This window comes from Diuraphis noxia, unplaced genomic scaffold, assembly GCF_037042655.1.
Source record: "Diuraphis noxia isolate RWA-SAM2 unplaced genomic scaffold, SU_Dnox_SAM2 contig0005, whole genome shotgun sequence".
NCBI classification, from domain to species: Eukaryota; Metazoa; Arthropoda; class Insecta; order Hemiptera; family Aphididae; genus Diuraphis; species Diuraphis noxia.
Window position 1 is genome coordinate 32205886 of NW_028301715.1, and position 24495 is coordinate 32230380.

A 24495-nucleotide genomic window follows, 5' to 3' on the forward strand; every position below is an offset into this window, starting at 1 on the left:
TTGAAAATAAAAATGGAAAGGGGGTATTGGCGCCCGCAGGCAAATGATTTTTATGAAACAAAAAAAAATTTGGAAAAAATTATAGTCTTGGAATCTCAATGAAGAGTACACTATGTATTCTCAAGAAAAATAAAAGAACAATAACTAACTCATAATAAAATTATATTTTAGTTGCACATGGTCAAAAATATTTGAAAATATTGACCTGAAAAATAAACATGAGCTATATTTCGAAAATAAAAATGGAAAGGGGGTATTGGTGCCCGCAGGCAAATGATTTTAAAGGATCAAAAAAAAATTATGGTCTTAAGATACACAATGAAGACTGCACTATGATTTCTAAAGAAAAATAAAAGAAGGATAATTAAATCATGATAAAATTATATTTTAGTTACACATGGTTAAAAATGTTTGAAAATTGTGACCTCAAAAATAAACATGAGCTATATTTCGAAAATAAAAATGGAAAGGGGGTATTGGCGCCCGCAGGCAAATGATTTTCAAGAAACAAAAAAAAAAATTGGAAAAAATTATAGTCTTGGAAATCACAATGAAGACTACACTATGTATTCTCAAGAAAAATAAAAGAACAATAACAAACTCATGATAAAATTATAGTTTTTAGTGGCAAGTGGTTATAAAGTTTAAATGTTGTGTCCACAAAAATAGACTAGAGTAATATTTTGAAAATAAAAATGGAAAGGGGGTATTGGCGCCCGCAGGCAAATGATTTTTAAGAAACAAAAAAAAATTTGGAAAAAATTATAGTCTTGGAATCTCAATGAATACTACACTATGTATTCTCAAGAAAAATAAAAGAACAATAACTAACTCATGATAAAATTATGGTTTTTAGTTGCAAATGGTAAAAAAGTTTGAGGATTGTGTCCACAAAAATAATCTAGAGTAATATTTTGAAAATAAAAATGGAAAGGGGGTATTGGCGCCCGCAGGCAAATGATTTTTATGAAACAAAAAAAAATTTGGAAAAAATTATAGTCTTGGAATCTCAATGAAGAGTACACTATGTATTCTCAAGAAAAATAAAAGAACAATAACTAACTCATCATAAAATTATAGTTTTTAGTTGCACATGGTCAAAAATATTTGAAAATTGTGACCTGAAAAATAAACATGAGCTATATTTTGAAAATAAAAATGGATAGGGGGTATTGGCGACCGCAAGCAAACGATGTTTTAGAACCAAAAAAAAAATTTGGAAAAAATTATAGTCTTGGGATCACAATGAATACTACACTATGTATTCTCAAGAAAAATAAAAGAAAAATAACTAACTCATGATAAAATTATAGTTTTTAGTTGCAAGTGGTTAAAAAGTTTGAGAATTGTGTCCACAAAAATAAACTAGACCTATATTTTGAAAATAAAAATGGAAAGGGAGTATTGGTGCCCGCAGGCAAATGATTTTAAAGGATCAAAAAAAAATTATGGTCTTAACATACACAATGAAGACTGCACTATGATTTCTAAAGAAAAATAAAAGAAGGATAATTAAATCATGATAAAATTATATTTTAGTTACACATGGTTAAAAATGTTTGAAAATTGTGACCTCAAAAATAAACATGAGCTATATTTCGAAAATAAAAATGGAAAGGGGGTATTGGCGCCCGCAGGCAAATGATTTTCAAGAAACAAAAAAAAAAATTGGAAAAAATTATAGTCTTGGAAATCACAATGAAGAGTACACTATGTATTCTCAAGAAAAATAAAAGAACAATAACTAACTCATGATAAAATTATGGTTTTTAGTTGCAAATGGTAAAAAAGTTTGAGGATTGTGTCCACAAAAATAATCTTGAGTAATATTTTGAAAATAAAAATGGAAAGGGTGTATTGGTGCCCGCAGGCAAATGATTTTAAAGGCTCAAAAAAGAAATTTGGAAAAAATTATAGTCTTAGAATACAGAATGAAATCTTTAATATGTATTTTCAAGAAAAATTAATGAAATAAAATATAACGGTTAATTAGATCATGATATAATTATGTTTTTTAGTGGCAAGTGGTTATAAAGTTTAAATGTTGTGTCCACGAAAATAGACTAGAGTAATATTTTGAAAATAAAAATGGAAAGGGGGTATTGGCGCCCGCAGGCAAATGATTTTTAAGAAACAAAATAGAAATTTGGAAAAACATATGGTCTTAAAATACACAATGAATACAGCTCTGTATTCTGAAGAAAAATAAAAGAAGGATAATTAAATCATGATAAAATTATTGTTTTTTTAATGGCAAAATGGTAATAATATTTAATAATTCTGTACACAAAATAAACTAGAGCTATATTTTGAAAGAAAAAATGGAAAGGGGGTATTGGCGCCCGCAGGCAAATTATTTTGAAGAATCAGAATAGAAATTTGGAAAAAATTATGGTCTTTGAATACACAATGAAAACTACACTCTGTATTCTGAAGAAAAATAAAAAAGGATAATTAATTCATGATCAAATTATGTTTTTAGTTGCAAGTGGTTATAAAGTTTAAATATTGTGTCCACAAAAATAGACTAGAGTAATATTTTGAAAATAAAAATGGAAAGGGGGTATTGGCGCCCGCAGGCAAATGATTTTCAAGAAACAAAAAAAAAAATTGGAAAAAATTATAGTCTTGGAAATCACAATGAAGACTACACTATGTATTCTCAAGAAAAATAAAAGAACAATAACAAACTCATGATAAAATTATAGTTTTTAGTGGCAAGTGGTTATAAAGTTTAAATGTTGTGTCCACAAAAATAGACTAGAGTAATATTTTGAAAATAAAAATGGAAAGGGGGTATTGGCGCCCGCAGGCAAATGATTTTTAAGAAACAAAAAAAAATTTGTAAAAAATTATAGTCTTGGAATCTCAATGAATACTACACTATGTATTCTCAAGAAAAATAAAAGAACAATAACTAACTCATCATAAAATTATAGTTTTTAGTTGCACATGGTCAAAAATATTTGAATATTGTGACCTGAAAAATAAACATGAGCTATATTTTGAAAATAAAAATGGAAAGGGGGTATTGGCGACCGCAGGCAAACGATGTTTTAGAACCAAAAAAAAAATTTGGAAAAAATTATAGTCTTGGAATCACAATGAATACTACACTATGTATTCTCAAGAAAAATAAAAGAAAAATAACTAACTCATGATAAAATTATAGTTTTTAGTTGCAAGTGGTTAAAAAGTTTGAGAATTGTGTCCACAAAAATAAACTAGACCTATATTTTGAAAATAAAAATGGAAAGGGAGTATTGGTGCCCGCAGGCAAATGATTTTAAAGGATCAAAAAAAAATTATGGTCTTAACATACACAATGAAGACTGCACTATGATTTCTAAAGAAAAATAAAAGAAGGATAATTAAATCATGATAAAATTATATTTTAGTTACACATGGTTAAAAATGTTTGAAAATTGTGACCTCAAAAATAAACATGAGCTATATTTCGAAAATAAAAATGGAAAGGGGGTATTGGCGCCCGCAGGCAAATGATTTTCAAGAAACAAAAAAAAAAATTGGAAAAAATTATAGTCTTGGAAATCACAATGAAGAGTACACTATGTATTCTCAAGAAAAATAAAAGAACAATAACTAACTCATGATAAAATTATGGTTTTTAGTTGCAAATGGTAAAAAAGTTTGAGGATTGTGTCCACAAAAATAATCTTGAGTAATATTTTGAAAATAAAAATGGAAAGGGTGTATTGGTGCCCGCAGGCAAATGATTTTAAAGGCTCAAAAAAGAAATTTGGAAAAAATTATAGTCTTAGAATACAGAATGAAATCTTTAATATGTATTTTCAAGAAAAATTAATGAAATAAAATATAAGGGTTAATTAGATCATGATATAATTATGTTTTTTAGTGGCAAGTGGTTATAAAGTTTAAATGTTGTGTCCACAAAAATAGACTAGAGTAATATTTTGAAAATAAAAATGGAAAGGGGGTATTGGCGCCCGCAGGCAAATGATTTTTAAGAAACAAAAAAAAATTTGGAAAAAATTATAGTCTTGGAATCTCAATGAATACTACACTATGTATTCTCAAGAAAAATAAAAGAACAATAACTAACTCATCATAAAATTATATTTTAGTTGCACATGGTCAAAAATATTTGAAAATATTGACCTGAAAAATAAACATGAGCTATATTTTGAAAATAAAAATGGAAAGGGGGTATTGGCGCCCACAGGCAAATGATTTTTAAGAACCAAAAAAAAAATTTGGAAAAAATTATAGTCTTGGAATCACAATGAATACTACACTATGTATTCTCAAGAAAAATAAAAGAACAATAACTAACTCATGATAAAATTATAGTTTTTAGTTGCACATGGTCAAAAATATTTGTAAATTGTGACCTCAAATATAAACATGAGCTATATTTTGAAAATAAAAATGGAAAGGGGGTATTGGCGCCCGCAGGCAAATGATTTTTAAGGCTCAAAAAAGAAATTTGGAAAAAATTATAGTCTTAGAATACACAATGAAATCTTTAATATGTATTTTCAAGAAAAATTAATGAAATAAAATAGAACGGTTAATTAGATCATGATATAATTATGTTTTTTAGTGGCAAGTGGCTAAAAAAGTTTAAAAATTGTGTTCACAAAAATAAACTAAAGTAATATTTTGAAAATAAAAATGGAAAGGGGGTATTGGCGCCCGCAGGCAAATGATTTTAAAGAAACAAAATAAAAAATTGGAAAAAATTATAGTCTTGGTAATCACAATGAAGACTCCACTATGTATTCTCAAGAAAAATTATAAAAATAAAATATTATGGATAATTAAATTATGATAAAATTATATTTTAGTTACACATGGTTAAAAATGTTTGAAAATTGTGACCTTAAAAATAAACATGAGCTATGTTTCGAAAATAAAAATGGAAAGGGGTTATTGGCGCCCGCAGGCAAATGATTTTTAAGAAACAAAAAAAAAAAATTGGAAAAAATTATAGTCTTGGAAATCACAATGAAGACTACACTATGTATTCTCAAGAAAAATAAAAGAACAATAACTAACTCATGATAAAATTATGGTTTTTAGTTGCAAATGGTAAAAAAGTTTGAGGATTGTGTCCACAAAAATAATCTAGAGTAATATTTTGAAAATAAAAATGGAAAGGGGGTATTGGCGCCCGCAGGCAAATGATTTTTATGAAACAAAAAAAAATTTGGAAAAAATTATAGTCTTGGAATCTCAATGAAGAGTACACTATGTATTCTCAAGAAAAATAAAAGAACAATAACTAACTCATGATAAAATTATATTTTAGTTGCACATGGTCAAAAATATTTGAAAATATTGACCTGAAAAATAAACATGAGCTATATTTCGAAAATAAAAATGGAAAGGGGGTATTGGTGCCCGCAGGCAAATGATTTTAAAGGATCAAAAAAAAATTATGGTCTTAAGATACACAATGAAGACTGCACTATGATTTCTAAAGAAAAATAAAAGAAGGATAATTAAATCATGATAAAATTATATTTTAGTTACACATGGTTAAAAATGTTTGAAAATTGTGACCTCAAAAATAAACATGAGCTATATTTCGAAAATAAAAATGGAAAGGGGGTATTGGCGCCCGCAGGCAAATGATTTTCAAGAAACAAAAAAAAAAATTGGAAAAAATTATAGTCTTGGAAATCACAATAAAGACTACACTATGTATTCTCAAGAAAAATAAAAGAACAATAACAAACTCATGATAAAATTATAGTTTTTAGTGGCAAGTGGTTATAAAGTTTAAATGTTGTGTCCACAAAAATAGACTAGAGTAATATTTTGAAAATAAAAATGGAAAGGGGGTATTGGCGCCCGCAGGCAAATGATTTTTAAGAAACAAAAAAAAATTTGTAAAAAATTATAGTCTTGGAATCTCAATGAATACTACACTATGTATTCTCAAGAAAAATAAAAGAACAATAACTAACTCATCATAAAATTATAGTTTTTAGTTGCACATGGTCAAAAATATTTGAAAATTGTGACCTGAAAAATAAACATGAGCTATATTTTGAAAATAAAAATGGAAAGGGGGTATTGGCGCCCGCAGGCAAATGATTTTTAAGAAACAAAATAGAAATTTGGAAAAACATATGGTCTTAAAATACACAATGAATACAGCTCTGTATTCTGAAGAAAAATAAAAGAAGGATAATTAAATCATGATAAAATTATTGTTTTTTTAATGGCAAAATGGTAATAATATTTAATAATTCTGTACACAAAATAAACTAGAGCTATATTTTGAAAGAAAAAATGGAAAGGGGGTATTGGCGCCCGCAGGCAAATTATTTTTAAGAATCAGAATAGAAATTTGGAAAAAATTATGGTCTTTGAATACACAATGAAAACTACACTCTGTATTCTGAAGAAAAATAAAAAAGGATAATTAATTCATGATCAAATTATGTTTTTAGTTGCAAGTGGTTATAAAGTTTAAATATTGTGTCCACAAAAATAGACTAGAGTAATATTTTGAAAATAAAAATGGAAAGGGGGTATTGGCGCCCGCAGGCAAATGATTTTTAAGAAACAAAAAAAAATTTGGAAAAAATTATAGTCTTGGAATCTCAATGAAGAGTACACTATGTATTCTCAAGAAAAATAAAAGAACAATAACTAACTCATGATAAAATTATATTTTAGTTGCACATGGTCAAAAATATTTGAAAATATTGACCTGAAAAATAAACATGAGCTATATTTTGAAAATAAAAATGGAAAGGGGGTATTGGCGCCCGCAGGCAAATGATTTTTTAGAACCAAAAAAAAAATTTGGAAAAAATTATAGTCTTGGAATCACAATGAATACTACACTATGTATTCTCAAGAAAAATAAAAGAACAATAACTAACTCATGATAAAATTATAGTTTTTAGTTGCACATGGTCAAAAATATTTGTAAATTGTGAACTCAAATATAAACATGAGCTATATTTTGAAAATAAAAATGGAAAGGGGGTATTGGCGCCCGCAGGCAAATGATTTTTAAGGCTCAAAAAAGAAATTTGGAAAAAATTATAGTCTTAGAATACACAATGAAATCTTTAATATGTATTCTCAAGAAAAATTAATGAAATAAAATATAACGGTTAATTAGATCATGATATAATTATGTTTTTAAGTGGCAAGTGGCTAATAAAGTTTAAATATTGTGTTCACTAAAATAAACTAAAGTAATATTTTGAAAATAAAAATGGAAAGGGGGTATTGGCGCCCGCAGGCAAATGATTTTAAAGAAACAAAAAAATAAATTCGGAAAAAATTATAGTCCCGGAATACACAATGAAATCTTTAATATGTATTCTCAAGAAAAATAAATAAAGGCAATTAACTCATAATTAAATTATATTTTTTAGTATCGAATGGTTAATAGGTTTTGAATGATGTGTCCACCAAAAAAAAATAGATCTAAATTTTGTAAATAAAAATGGAAAGGGGGTATTGGCGCCCGAAGGCAAATGATTTTTAAGGATTAAAAAAAAAATTCGGAAAAAAATATGTACTGAGAATACAGAATGAAGATTGAAATATGTATTCTCAAGCGAAATGAATGAAATAAAATATGAAGGATAATTAAATCATGATAAAATTATGTTTTTTAGTGGCAAGTGTGCTAATAAAGTTTAAAAATTGTGTCCACAAAAATAAAGAAGATCTATATTTTGAAAATAAAAATTGAAAGGGGGTTTTGGCGCCCGCAGGCAAATGATTTTTAAGAACAAAAAAACATAGTGCAGATGTATTCTAATGAAAAATGAATGAAGGATAATCAAATCATGATAAAATTATATTTTTATGGTTAAAAAAGTTTGAAAATTGTGACCCCAAAAATAAACATGAGCTATATTTTGAAAATAAAAATGGAAAGGGGGTATTGGCGCCCGCAGGCAAATGGTTTTTGAGGGTCAAAAAATTAATTCGAAAAAACATATGAACTTAGAATACACAATGAAGACTGCACAATGTATTCTCAAGAAAAATAAATAAAGGCAATTAACTCATAATTTTAAAGGCTCAAAAAAAAAATTTGAAAAAATTATGGTCTTAGAATACACAATGATGTCTGCACTATGTATTCTAATGAAAAATAAATGGAGGTTAATGAAATCATGAAAAATTATATTTTTTAGTTGCACATGGTTAAAAAAGTTTAAAGATTGTGTACACAAAAATAAACATGAGCTATATTTTGAAAATAAAAATGGAAAGGGGGTATTGGCGCCCACAGGCAAATGATTTCAAAGGCTCAAAAAAAAAAATTTGAAAAAATTTTGGTCTTAAAATACACAATGAATACAGCTCTATGTATTCTCAAGAAAAAACAAATTATGATCAGAGGACGCATTATTTACTGTGATTGTCACTAGGTCATATCAAATACTGGTATAACACTAATACTCGTATGGCTTTAAAACCGTGATCCAAATTATGACAATATTAATCAGATATACATAATATTTTAAGTATTAAGTATTAATTATAAAAGCTAAAAAAAAATTATATATTATTCATAAATAGATAAGTAAAATATTATATTTTAATATGAATGTAGTATTAATATTTTCCTCATTAATTTTTAAATATTTTTCATTGTTATGTTGACAATTTCGAATACCTTGTTAGTTAGTAAGAAAAGATCTATGCAAAGGTCACGACCAGTGATGATAGTCATCTATCATCACTCGAGCTCAACTTACCATTGTCTATAGGTACCTAACCTAAACAAACCTCCTAATGACTTAATTAACCATCTGCATGTCCGCGGGGAAGGCAGTGCCGTAGCCAGGGTTAGGATTTGGGAGGCGAAGTGTATACAGTACTATACACTCAATACCCCTCGGGAAGGCTGTCTACGACACTGGGTTTAATAAGTATCAATCTAAATTATCGTATAAAAATAAATGCTATTTGGTTAACGCGTGACAAACGGATGGTTAACTAGGACACTTTGAATAAAAAGATCCTTAGTTGATTTCCGATATAAGTGTTTACTTATCAAGTTCTCTTGATTGTTAACCTCTTAGAAATAACTCTTATTATTAAGATGTTGAGCCTCTTGAAATATTTTTCTCCCTACTAGATTTTTAGGACTTCGTTGCTACTGCTTCTTAGATAATATATTATGGATAGAGCCATGCCCATTTTTTTTGGTGTACATAACTTTAAGCACATATTTATATGACCACGGGTGTCTGGCCGCGATGATTGCATAAATGAGTATACGTGAGAGGAAGTGTTGTTAACACATCCATAGTACATTCTATCCTAATCAAAAATTGTCATCTAAACTCGCAAGTATGATTGGATGTAAATTGTACAAGTAATAACTAATAATTATTAAAGATTTATGGTTTGTATTGTCTCCGACTTACAAAAGTCCTGTTGAAGAGAATGAGGGTGCGACACCCTCATTAAAGCAAAACAACTTTTGTAATATTATTACAATAATGGTGTAATATCTAAATTATTTCCCCTTCCAACACACTAAAATTATAGTTATCATGCTTTTCTGTGCCCAAACACGTCGGGTGATACCATAATGGTAATTTTATTTTTATTTTTAATTTTATATGGTACCTAATAAAAACGAGTAACGACTCTAGACACCGGAAATTGAATTATTACGATTTTGAATATTTATTAAATGATACGATCTAAAAAAATGTTTACACAATCTGTTCTGCAATAAATTATTATTATTTATTATTTCAACATAACATTTTGCTGTGTGATTGGTAATCTTTACATCACTGTGTCTGTACATTTTTTGTGACAAAGACCAATTGTCCAGAAGAAAATTTAATCATCTAAAATATCTCAAATTACATACTTATTGTTAATTATTATTATTATTAAAAAGTTATAGTATGAAGTATAATATCTCATATAGACTTAAACAATGTACAATTGGTTTCTTATTATTTTTATTATTACATAATATACGTCTTTTTTTTAAACAAATCCTTCGGCAATTATATATCCATATTGCGTGTGTTTGTTTAGAAACACGTGAGTTTGTGGGGTAAGGATTCGTCACTAAGAACCCAGGTGGTCACCCATCCAGGAGCTAGTGACGCCAGGCGATGTTTGACCACGGCAAACCACCGCGCCACACCATACCCCAAAATACAGTATACGACTAGTGTGCAGTGCACATACCAGGCCAGAGGCAATTTTTTTGTTTTCAAAATATCAACTGCATAACCTGATTTTACTGTTTGGTTTTATACACATGTAAATATGACGAGGATTCGTCACTAAGAACCCAGGTGGTTGCCCATCCGGGAGCTAGCAACGACAGTCGATGTGTTGACCTTTAGGTCCAAAATTTCCTTTTTAACATAATATAGAAACCATATCTATTATATTAGATAATTAGTACTTGTTCTTCTATTTTTCATCAAGTTCAAGAATGTTTTTTTATTTTTATAGCTAATAATAACAACAACACGTATGTCACTTAAAATATTGAATACCTTAGGTAATAAATACATTCGTGAACAACAAAAATTTTCTTTTTATTTCTAAAATCTTAAATTCAAAAATTCAAAAATTCCATTAGACTAGATAAAAAATGTATAGGTATGATTAACACTAGTATAGATTCCAACACTCAACTAAAATAATAATTTAATAATGATCTCAGAAAAATGAACTATCACCAGATCTTATTTCTTCTTTCCAGTATTAGAGATTTGGATTAATTTTAAAAAACTAGTAATATAAGTTAAATTTTTTTAATCACCTTCAAAAGTTGTTTTTCTTTTATCTGGACAAATTACTATTACAAATTTTTATTTTAATACATTTTATGTTTTCTAGAGCAAAGACTTTTTATGCATTTTATATATTTTTTCTTTTTTGTAAGCTTTATTGTATGCTTATTTCTAGGTTAGTAATAGTACACAGCATATTTAAAAACTTATGTGATAAAATTCTAAATGTTTTTAGTGCATCTTTTGATAGTTTATCGAAATTCAAGCACTTAGGTAATATTTTTATGGATCAAAATAAAATTATATTAAATGAAAGAAAAATGAAATTTTTACTAGCTTTTTAATTTTTTTTTTTAATTTATACAATATATCATGTGTCTCAAATAACAGGGTACACTTTATTGCTCATTAACCTGTAAATATCTTTCAATTCTGTTTGTTGGACTTCAAACTAGACAAATCAATCATAAATTCCTATATCACTTAAAATTCTTTTAAGTCATCTATTTCTTCTATCTTTTTAAATGCAAATCCCTATTTTAAATATCATTTATGGATATCATGAAATTCTCATACAAAGATGGGCTCATCTGATCATACCAACCTAGTATGTCGGGTTACAAAACAAAAAAATTTAATTTTCAATAATTTACAAAATAAATAATGCCATTATACACTATAAAAAAAACCAAATTTACTGGAGATCAAATCAAAAAAGTAAGAAGTATAAATAAAATATAAATAATCACCATTTAAATCATCTACAAAAAATGATTTAATCAACTATACTTTTATTAACAAAAAAACTATTTAGGTAATCAAAAAACATAATTTGTAATCAACATCGTTATTTTTAACAATTATAACTATAATTTTTATAAGATTTAAATAAAAATAAAAATATTTAACCAATTTATTCACTTATGAACAGACAAGAAATTATATTAACATATATAATATATAATATTCATACAACTTCAACAACAAAATTATCATTAATGACAAATTAATAAAGAAACACAGACTCAGGTTTAACATAAATTAGCTGAATTTTATATATCTATACTCACGTTCCTATTCAATCATAAAAAATATATGCTTTAATTAAGAATAAATTGTAGGATAAAGAAAACCGACATTCAAAAACCTTTCGATTATTATCAATCAAAATATCAAACTATAGCATACAAATTAACATATTATTAAAATGTAAGGATTTAATTCATCACAAAGTGGCGTCCAAAAAATGTGACTGTTATTCATAAAAGATTTAAATGAACATATATATTTCACTAAAATAACCCTGATCAGATTATTTTTAAAAAGAATATTTTAAACGAAGAATTAAACACATAGTTATTAGGATTCAAATAAATATAAAATTATAGTCCAGATGTTGAATAATAATAAATAAAATATAATCCAAAAAAAGATTAATACATTTTTTATAAAAGAATAAAATACATAGTTGTTAAGATTCAATGAAAATTAAAATTATAGTCCAAACGATGATTAATAAAGAATAAAATAAAATCCAGAAATCATTAACACATTATATATAAAAGATTTAAACACTGAGTTTTAGGATTCGAATAAATTTAAAATTATAGTCCAATGACAAATAATAAAAAAAATATAATCCAAAGAAGATTAATACATTGTGTATAAAAGAATAATAGACAGAGACGTTTAGATTCAAATAAAATAAAAATTATAGTCCAAACGTTGAATAATAATAAATAAAATATAATCCAAAGATTAACACATTTAGTATAAAAGAATTAAACACAGAGGTGTTTTTAGATTCAAATAAAATTAAAGTTATACTCCAAACAACGACTAATAATAAATAAAATATAAACCAAAGAAGATTAATTATACATTTTTTATAAAAGAATTAAACAAAGAGAAGTTGAGATTCAAATAAAATAAAAACATATTATAACTATATTATAGGACTAATGATGAATAACGATAAATAAAATATTATCTAAAGAAGATTAATACATTGTATATAAATTAATTAAACATAGAGATGTTTAGATTCAAATAAAATAAAAATATATTATAACTATATTATAGACCAGATGATGACTAATAAAAAATAAAGAACAGAGACGTTTAGAATTTAGATTTAAATTAAATTAAAATAAATAGCCCAAACGATGACTAATAATAAATACAATATAATCCAAAGATTAACACATTTAGTATAAAAGAATTAAACACAGAGATGTTTAGATTCAAATAAAATTAAAGTTATACTCCAAACAACGACTAATAATAAATAAAATATAACCCAAAGAAGATTAATTATACATTTTTTATAAAAGAATTAAACACAGAGATGTTGAGATTCAAATAAAATAAAAACATATTATAACTATATTATAGGACTAATGATGAATAACAATAAATAAAATATAATCTAAAGAAGATTAATACATTGTATATAGATTAATTAAACATAGAGATGTTTAGATTCAAATAAAATAAAAATATATTATAACTATATTATAGTCCAAATGATGACTAATAATAAATAAAGTACAGAGATGTTTAGAATTTAGATTAAAATTAAATTAAAATAAATAGCCCAAACGATGACTAATAATAAATACAATATAATCCAAAGATTAACACATTTAGTATAAAAGAATTAAACACAGAGATGTTTAGATTCAAATAAAATTAAAGTTATACTCCAAACAACGACTAATAATAAATAAAATATAACCCAATGAAGATTAATTATACATTTTTATAAAAGAATTCAACACAGAGATGTTGAGATTCAAATAAAATAAAAACAAATTATAACTATATTATAGGACTAATGATGAATAACAATAAATAAAATATAATCTAAAGAAGATCAATACATTGTATATAAATTAATTAAACATAGAGACGTTTAGATTCAAATAAAATAAAAATATATTATAACTATATTATAGTCCAAATGATGACTAATAATAAATAAAGAACAGAGAAGTTTAGAATTTAGATTAAAATTAAATTAAAATAAATAGCCCAAACGATGACTAATAATAAATACAATATAATCCAAAGATTAACACATTTAGTATAAAAGAATTAAACACAGAGATGTTTAGATTCAAATAAAATTAAAGTTATACTCCAAACAACGACTAATAATAAATAAAATATAACCCAATGAAGATTAATTATACATTTTTATAAAAGAATTCAACACAGAGATGTTGAGATTCAAATAAAATAAAAACAAATTATAACTATATTATAGGACTAATGATGAATAACAATAAATAAAATATAATCTAAAGAAGATTAATACATTGTATATAAATTAATTAAACATAGAGATGTTTAGATTCAAATAAAATAAAAATATATTATAACTATATTATAGTCCAAATGATGACTAATAATAAATAAATAACAGAGATGTTAAGAATTTAGATTAAAATTAAATTAAAATAAATAGTCCAAACGACGACTAATAATGAATAAAATATAATCCAAAGAAGATTAATTATACATTTTTTATAAAATAATTAAACACAGAGATGTTGAGTTTCAAATAAAATAAAAAAATATTATAACTATATTATAGTCCAAATGATGACTAATAATAAATAAAACATAATCCATAGCAGATTATCGGGAATATAATTCATATCCCACTTAACAAATAATTCTGATTTAAATACAAAAGAAAAAAAATAATGATAAAAAATAAATGTCCAGAAACAACAACAATGATCAAATAACTGAAACAAACAACAAAGTTTACTTAACATAAGTGTTCATAATCATGGGCAAAATGAATTTTTCAATAATATCAAACAAATGTTTCTTTTTCAAAAATAATATCGAACTATAAGATTTCACCTTTGATATATCACATAAGAAAGGAAAAGAAAACAGAGTATCAGACGGGCTATAATACAATAACATTGGAATCGACAAATCACTTAATTAGGTACTAATGTACGACATAAATCCATCAAATTTCAAAGATAAATTTTGCATTTACAACAAAAATGATTAATGAACCCCAAGAAAATTTAAATAAAATCATATTAAGGAAATCACGACAATTTGTCATAATCAATAACATACTATATTATCAACAATGCACACCAGAATTTCCAGAAAAAGCATGCCTTACAACATATAAAAATTATTAAAGGAACTAAACGAAATAAGGAATGAAATTCCACAAATAGTAAAACAGGGCATAAATTAAACAAAAAAATTATTTAGGCAAAAGTCATGGAATAGTAAGCTTTAATCCAGGTGACCGTGGTCGGAGTGGATAGGACGGGCCAACTACTCGAGGACGTCGTCAATGGAGGCGATCGATGCGTGGATGTACAGCAGGGGCCTTGAGCTCGCGCACCACAAGAGCGAGGCGGTGCTTCTTACCAAATTTCGAGCGTTCGTCCCTCCTCGCCTCGTGGTTGGCGGGCACCACATCGAACTAGCCAAGAAACTGAGGTACCTCGGCGTCATGTTTGACCATAGGCTGACCTTCGCGCCCCACATCAAGACCATAGCTGAGAGGACCTCCCGCTCGACAGTGTCCCTGGCGAGGATAACGCCAAACGTAAAGGGCCCGGGTCAGTGGAAGCGGAGGCTCCTCTCCTCGGTGGTCGAGAGCCAATTGTTGTACGCGGCTCCGGTGTGGGCCACCCAAGTGTCTAAAACCGCAAGAACTACGGAAAATCTGATCCGGCCCCGGAGGGCAGCCGTCCTGAGGGTGATAAGCGTCTATCGCCCCGTCTCGGATTAGGCATCGCTGCTCCTAGGCCACCAGCGGATCTAGTGGCGCTAGAAAAGAAGTAAATAAGCCGAAAATTAAGTCGAAGAAAAGTAAAAAGAAGAAGACGAAAGAGGGTCCGGCAATTGTCGATCTCGTGTCGGAATTGGAAGCCTCGACTTCGAAAGAAGTAAAGTCGGTCAAGAGGAAGAGATCCGGGACCACTGGGGCCGTTGAAAAACCACGACGGTGGTGAGGCAGGAGCGTGAGACAACACTGCGCGAATGCCAGGTGATTTGGGACCACACGACAAAGGCAGCGTGGACGAGGAAGATGATTCCAGACATCAGAAGGTGGGTGTATCAGTCAAGACTTGAAGCCATGACATTTCACATGGCCCAGGCATTGACTGGGCACGGATGCTACCAGCACTATCTGTGGAAGAGGAGGAGGGCAGCTGACCCAAACTGCATGCACTGTGAAGAGCCGGAGGACACTGTGGAGCACACGTTATTTAACTGTCCATTCTGAGCAGAAGACAGACGGGAGATGGAGCAATGCGTCGGCCGGCCACTACAACCCAATGATGTGCCAGATATCATCCTGGGGCCGGAGCAGGAGCTCCTCCCAGATTATGCATTCAGGAGGCGACGCATCGAGGAGATGGCGGAGGAACAGAGGTTGGTGTTTGGCAGAATGGTGGAGGCGATTCTCGGGCGGAAGGAGAATGCAGAGCGGGGCAGGCAGGCGCGATTAGTATGGTGAGACGTTTGGCGCAATGAAAGTGAACCGTTTACGGTGCGGACGATGGCCTAGCGACCGAACCCACCGGCGATCAAAGTCGCGCTGGTCCGCAGTCTGGGGGCGCACCCTTAGCGCACACGTTGGTACCCGAAAGACGGTGAACTATGCATGGCCAGGATGAAGTCAGGGGAAACCCTGATGGAGGTCCACAGCGATTCTGACGTGCAAATCGATCGTCTGAGCTGGGTATAGGGTCGAAAGACTAATCGAACCATCTAGTAGCTGGTTCCATCCGAAGTTTCCCTCAGGATAGCTGGCGCCGATGTATGTTTCCCGCCCGTTCGCGGGCTTACGGACGCCGGTGGGACTCCACGCTGTACGGCGCGGTAACAACCCGCTCGTAACACGGAGGATGTCTCATACGGTAAAGCGAATGATTAGAGGACATTGGGGCCGAAACGACCTCAACCTATTCTCAAACTATAAATGGGTGAGATCGCCGGGTTTTACCTGGTACACCGCGTGAACCGCGTGCGAAGCCGGCGACGGAACCCTAGGCGCTTAGTGGTAGAGGTGGGTCGGTCGCGAACAAACGAATCAAAATGACCGAATCAGTCTATATTAAAATATCTATGGTGATTTGGTCACTTATTTTTCTTTATTATTGTTCCATGTTATTACATAATTATTAATAAGATAAAGAATTTTAAGAATTACAACGAATTATTATAAAGGATAAAGGATAAACTATAAATAGTATAATATTCTTTTATTAATTTATATCATAAATGTTATATTGTAAATTGTAATAGAATTTGCCATTTGGTAGTCATAGTATTTGGTAATAGTTAAATAGTTTTGTAATAGTTACATAGTACATATTTGAGTATGAACTACTTATATTGAGTTATACACATGGGTTAAAGTGGAGAATCAGTCACCCTACCTCTAAATGTGGTTAAAATAATTTAAAAATAATAAATAAATATCAGAATTAAAATATAAAGTAAAATTAATATTTGATAATAAAATAACTGAAAACATCATTCATGTTAGAATAATAAAATCATATTATTACGAGTTAACCATACAACAAAAATAAAAATTTAACATAATAACCAATTAAAATGTCATCATTTACAGATTTCTACAAGACAATAGGTACCTAAAAATAATACTAATAATCTAATTGCAAATCAATGTTCAAAAACAATAAAATAAAAATAAAAATTTTTCATTTATAAAAATAAATAAATGTAAGCTGTAAACCAAGAAATTAATTGGATTATCCATTCAGATTCCAGATCATAATCATGAAATCCTTATACAAGGAAGGACTCATCTGATCATACTAAACCACTACATTGGACTACAAAAACAAAATTCTAATTTCCTCTGTCTCATGAATAAACAACATAACAATATATTCAAAAATAAAAATAAAAAATACTCATGGGAAACAAAAAGTAGAAGTCTACGCCAATCACAAAAACAACAAAACCAAGTTGTATGGATACCACTAAAATATATGAGTTAAAAGAATCTCAAGTCATATAGGAATTTATGATTGATTACAGCGTATAATTAAAGGGTAATGATTGATAAAGTGTACCTACCCTGTTTTGTGGGACACACACTATATATATATAAATATATGATAAATGCATAAAATATTTAATTAAGTAATTTTTATAGTGTAATAAAAGAATGTAATTTTTTTAAAGGCATATTTAACTGCGTACATTTAATGAATTTTTAGTAACTGCATAAAAGTCCTAGCTCTACAGTTATCAATTATAACTTTTACTTCCAATCATGCGCCTACTTTCAAGTTTATTTTTTTAATCAATATCATAGAACAATCGTGTAAAGTAATATTAAACAAAAGTATACAAATATTTTATTTTGAAATTGATGTCCTTAGATGAATATTTTGAGAATGAGAATTTATAATATTTAAATGTTTTTACTTATCAAACAACAACTTAAACACTTTTTTTTATTGAGCATTACAATACTTTTCATAATAATACTATTAACTATAATATGTTTATTGAAATTATAAATTTGTATATAAAAATATAATTTGTTATTTTAAAGATAATATTCGTTTGATTGATGTGATATTTTAACAAAATATGTAATGACAAAGTCATACTTTTTTCAAGACTTTTAATAATGCAAACAATCAACAATCAAGAGCTTTTTTGACTTGATAACACTTAAGAGGATGTCAGTGCATTCCTTTTTTTTCTCTCTGACCCACGCACAACATACCAAATATTACGTTCACTATGATAATAATAATTTCTAAAATTAGAGTAAAATGGCCTCTTTTAAAATTTTAAGATACTTATTATTAAGAGCATCTTATAGGCTATATTTTAAGCGAGCTATGAATACTTTAAAATACTCATAACTCACTTAATAATTAAAGTATAATAAGCCTATGATATGCCCTAGATAAAAATCTAACCATTAATTTTTCTCTAATTTTTAGAAATTATTAAGATTATTGTGAACAAAAAATTTGATATATTGCGCATGAGTCGGAGAAAAAAAATTCCACTGACATCCTCTTAATCGGCCTAACCAACCTTCTCTTTTTATTCTATCCCATAGTCGAAGGTTGTAAACCTTACCTAACCTGGTAGTATCACTCAAAGGGTCGAGTGACCTTTGCAATTTAAGATCCTTTCCTACATATTCAGAATTGTTAACATAACTATTCTACCTAACTATTCCCCTTCCCCCCACCTAACCTTATCCTCTCTCTCTGCCACTACCCCTCTTTCTTCCTATCTCAATCACACCCTCCCCTTCACCTAACTCACTGACTCTCATAACCTCTCACAATACTCTCTCACTTTTGTTCTGTTTCCCCACCTAACCTTATCATCTCCCTTTGACACTACCTCTCTCATACCCTATCACTTTCACACCATCCCCCTCACCTATCTCTCTTACACTCATTCGTCTTACATTCCCCCTCTACCCGTTTTTCTCACACTTGCACCCTCTCATTCACTTTATCTCCTTATCCTTCATCCTATCTACCTCGCTCACTTCCTCTCACACTATCCTTCTCTCGCCCTCTCTTTACAAGTCACTATAGTACCTACCCTGCCCTACCTAACCTAATCTAACCTTACCTCACACTATCTCACTCTCTCTCTCTCTCTCTCTCTCACTCTATCTCTCTCTCTCTCTCTATCTCTCTCTCTCTCCCCCCCTATCTCTTTATCCTTCTATGCCCCCACTCTCACACTCCCAGTCCCTATAGTACCTACAGGTCATCGTACCTGATAATTGGAAAAATATTTAAATATCATTGAGGAAACTATTAAAAAAAAAATTTTAATTATTATACCTGATCAATTTCCTAATTTTTATCACGATTTTATTGATAACTTGAATAGTGTTATACCAGTGGTTAGAAACGAATAATTTAAAAATTGCTAGTAATCTATCCCCTGATCAATTAATAAATTAATAATATAAAAATAAACCTACTGAAAAATAGAAAATCACTTACCCAATATCTGAATCTACTATAAAACTTCATCTTTGAAACATTGTTAATACATTTCACACAGGCTTCACAACGAATATGATATTTAGTTGGCAAATCTTCACTGACGAATACCATCTCTGAAATTTCAATAAAATATTCAACAATATTTTCTGACCTATTCATTTTAGATTCTGAACGAATTGATGAATGTATTGAATTTACAATGATGTGTGTGTTTTTAGATTCTCAGCGGAACGATGAATGTATTGATTTAACCATGATGTGTGTTTTTTTTTTTTTTTTGTGTCTGGTGTCTGTCATCACGTTTTGGGGCAGTAAAAGTGCTTTGATATTTGACTTCAGTACCTCGTTCGATCAGAAAGTGAATCTAGTTGGTACTTTGACTATAATGTATTAATTTATGTTTTAAATATTTCATTCAAGATCTTATTATTTCTTCACTAGTTCACTAACCACAACAAGTTAACTACTTGAACTCGGATACCTACCGGTTCGTTTTTATTTTAATAACGTAAAGATTAATTATAATTACTTGTATTAGTGTTTATTTATTTTACTTCGATAATTTAAAAATATTATTCCAATTTATTATTTATGAATTTTTGATATTATATTGTGTTTTTTTTAGAAAATGAATAATAAATGCAATTGTAATAAATTATTGAATTAGGTACCTACGTAAAATATCAAATAACCTATTCATGAAAAAAACCTAGACATAATTATTTTTTTAAGAAAAACAAAATTGTTCATTCTTATATACATAAAAAAAATGTTTTATATTAATTAAATAACTTACCATTGTATCAGTACCTACATATTATATTATATCATTATTGTAAATAAGTGTAACTAATGGCCTTTGTTGTCGATGTGAATATGCTCAATAAAAAAAAGAAACACCATATAAAATAATTATAAAATTGTTTACCTATAAATCTGTAAAAATTGAATTGAATTTTAAATGGTTTAACTTTTCAGCAATATGAATTATAAATATAATGTATAAATAGGTAATAATATATTAATCTATGTCAGTTGTTGGCTTATTGTATACATTTTGTATAATATTGTATACCTTAATAAATACCGAATGTAATTCATTCTATTAATCATTTTTTGATAATTTCTAACGTACAAAACCTTATCAACCATAAATTTTAATTTAATTGTGTTATTGTTCTATGAAAATATTAACAGCTATTAAAAATGCAGAATTTAATATTACAAACAAAGTAATATTGGATGGTTAAATACTACACCTTCAGTGATAAGTACATGAATATGAGGACAGTAAGTAGGTACTTAGCAGCTACACAGTTGCATTTTTTTACAAGCTATATTATTATAATATTTTTTCAGACGATTTACCATTGAAAACCACACATAACACATTCAAACAAATCAAATGAAAGTTCACAAAATTTCATTGAGCTAGTAGGCGTCAATGGAAACTTGGTGTGATAAAATAATCGACTCTAATAGTAAATAATAATTTTATCTTGATCTCGTGTTTATATGAACTTTATGTTATAACACAGTTTGTATTCTGTTTACATATTTAGATAATGAAGATTTTGAAATTTTGATAATAGTATTAAAGACAAGGACTGGAAGGAAAATAAAAGCTCAGAAACATCATAAAAAAGGTCTAAAATCAGAATTTGATGACATTTTAACTAGAACAAGGTGTCATAGTAAAGATTTTTGTAACAACTTTAATAAAAATACTATCGGTCAAATGGTTTTATAGAGAGATATTAAATTAATTAAAGTTAAAAAATAATTCCCTGATAAATTGTTTTTACAACAATTTAAACAACTTATGGGCAAGCAAATATTATCAAGAAATTATAGTTTTGAATAAAAATAAAATTATCAAACATACATTACATTATGAAATTAGCCTATAGCCTAATATTACCTACAGCCATAGGTAGCATAATATTATTAAACATAAGGCCATGATAATTATAATGAGTAAACTTTTATTTTACATTGTATTTCAAACAAGTATTACCTATATTATTAAAATAATAATAAATTATTCAATTTAATAAACATAATAATAAAAAATGTTTTAGTCTTGTACTCTTGTTGTTCAAAAGCATTTGATAATTTTATAGTCATTATCAGTATAGAATATTCTTTTTTTAATTTGTCATATTATTTGTTACTTTGATACATAAAAATAAGCTTATTGACTTAAAGACAAGTAGTATTTTATTTTGTGTTATTTAATTTAATATAAAATTATTTTTAAAGATATTGATTACATACCTACAACTATTAAATGATTAATTTTCATCCTTATATATATATTGCCTGTACAATTATAAATTATAACACAACAATTTTAATCAAATTTCAAAAAAACTAACAGTCAATAATATTTTATATTATATACTATATTGGATATTATATGACATAAAAATAAACATAGCTTAAATTCAATACTGCCATATTTTGGTATGTCTGAAAATCAATTTCTGTATGCAATACAGCCACGTATCAAAATATGACAGTCTTGCATTTACTTAAAAAATTGTAAAAGGCCATAATAAGTCTGACATTTTGGGTTCAAGGGAATATTTTATAAAATTTGAAAAAGTCACAATATAAAGTATGTTTTAAGTGCCTATTGTAGTTTTTAGTTTCAAATGCATAGGTGAAGAACTCTTTGAAAACATCACCATTGTAAAAATGTACGAACATGTAGCTCAATTCTTTTACAACATTAAGCCGCAAAAAAATTGTTATTAAAACAAACTTACCTTAAATATCAATTATTTTGGGCTTTGTTAGAGTCTGCGACGTGTATGCACTCCGACGCTGAAATGGAAACGCATATCTGATTTGAATTGAAGTCTAAAAATAATGTGATTTATGAAAAAAAAAAGATTAAACGGAAAGCAGGATGTTTTCCGTTCATGTCTACTTTGCTATCTAATTGAAATGTTAGAATATTTAATCGACTGCGTCTTCCGCGACGACTTTGACAATCGCCATGGATTGATGGATTATATTGTACTAAATCAATAAGAGAAATCCATAGATACCTAGGTTTATAATATAATACTAATTTTATATCAACGATGCCCTTGTATACAATCTGTTCATATCAGGGCATCGGGCAATAATGAAATGAGATAACTATACCGAAATAATGCATAACTTTATATAAGCGGTCTGACGTCGTCAACGTCCCGCGAAAAGTAACGTATTAAAAGTTAGTGTTACTCACAATATTACGGCCTCATCGCAGTGGTAATTTATTTGTCTCGGTTCGAATGATATACGTCTTTTCCCTTTCGACAAGTCGCATGCAAAACACATTTTTTCGATTGCTAGCGGTCCGACGTAATCATCGTTACACGAAAAGTAACGTATAATATATTCGCGTTACACCCAATAATATGGCGTGCGCAATGTTATTAATTATGTCAGCAATGCTTCTTGGCTTCGTCGTCATCGTCACGCGACGAGTTACTCGAATTTGTTATACGTTACTTTTCTCGTGACATAGAAGACGTCGACCGCTGATATAATTAAACTCAGCGCGCACGCCGTACTATTACGAGTAACTCTAACTTGTTTTATGTTTCTTCTCGAGAAAACCATGACGACATCGGACCGATGACATAGTTATAATCAGCGCGCACATCAACTTAATACGAGTAACTCGAAATTGTTATACGTTACTTTTCTCGTGACGACGACAACGTTGGACCGCCGACATAATGAATCTCAAAGCGCACACCGCACTATTATTATGAGTAACTCTTATTATTTATATTAGTAACTTGTTATACGTTACTTTTCGAGTAAACCATGACGACGTCGGACTGCCGACATAATAAATCTCAGCGCACACAATATCAACTTATTACGAGTAACTTGAAATTGATATGTTACTTTTCACTTGACGACGACGATATAGGACCAAAGACATAATTATTCTCAACGCACACACCGTTCTATTGCGAGTTACTCGAGTTTGTTATACGTGTCGTATACGCCGATCACCGACATACACAAATTAACGAACAAATTAATTATAAGCACTTTTATTAAACACTTTACAAAAACTTATTGTTAAAATTTCCTGTTACATAATATGATTGTTTACTTAACCTGGTTTATAGATTTAAATATTATATATTTTGTATATTATGCATTATACAATAACACACCCCTATGTAACACAAAATATGTCCTCATATTTTTAAATAATTATTTCAGTTTTGAATGAAATTTACATCACATGGGTTTTGTACATAAAATTAAATAGAAGTTGATGGTCTTCTCCCGAAGAAGTGATCGTTGAATATAAAATATGTAGTAGTCTTCGTTCTAGTCCATAGATTGGTCGAAAATTGTTGTGTATTGGTGTTTCGGCAATGGACGATGATTTTTGTTTGAATCGCTTGGTTTATTACTTCGTCACATGCATCCCAGATAGCATTTTCGTAATGATAATGTTTTATTTATATCATATTTTCATCAGAAAAATAATATTTAAAAAAATATATTAATATAATGTAAAATAATATTATTTGTATAATATTAATATAATGTAAAATATTAATAGAATGTCATAAACGTAATAATATTATATTATTTTGAAGATATTTTATTATAATGTTAATAATGCATTGTTTTAATGATATTTTGAATATAATATGGTTATGACATTATAATCGAAATAATAAAATAATATTTTG

At 28.6% G+C, this 24495-nt stretch overlaps 1 long non-coding RNA gene across 1 annotated transcript in view; it reads right to left on the reverse strand.

Moving 5' to 3' along the window:
- Positions 1–24495, reverse strand: part of LOC149055199 (uncharacterized) — a 107584-nt gene that overhangs the window by 24020 nt on the left and 59069 nt on the right. The gene's annotated exons all lie outside the window — the stretch shown is intronic.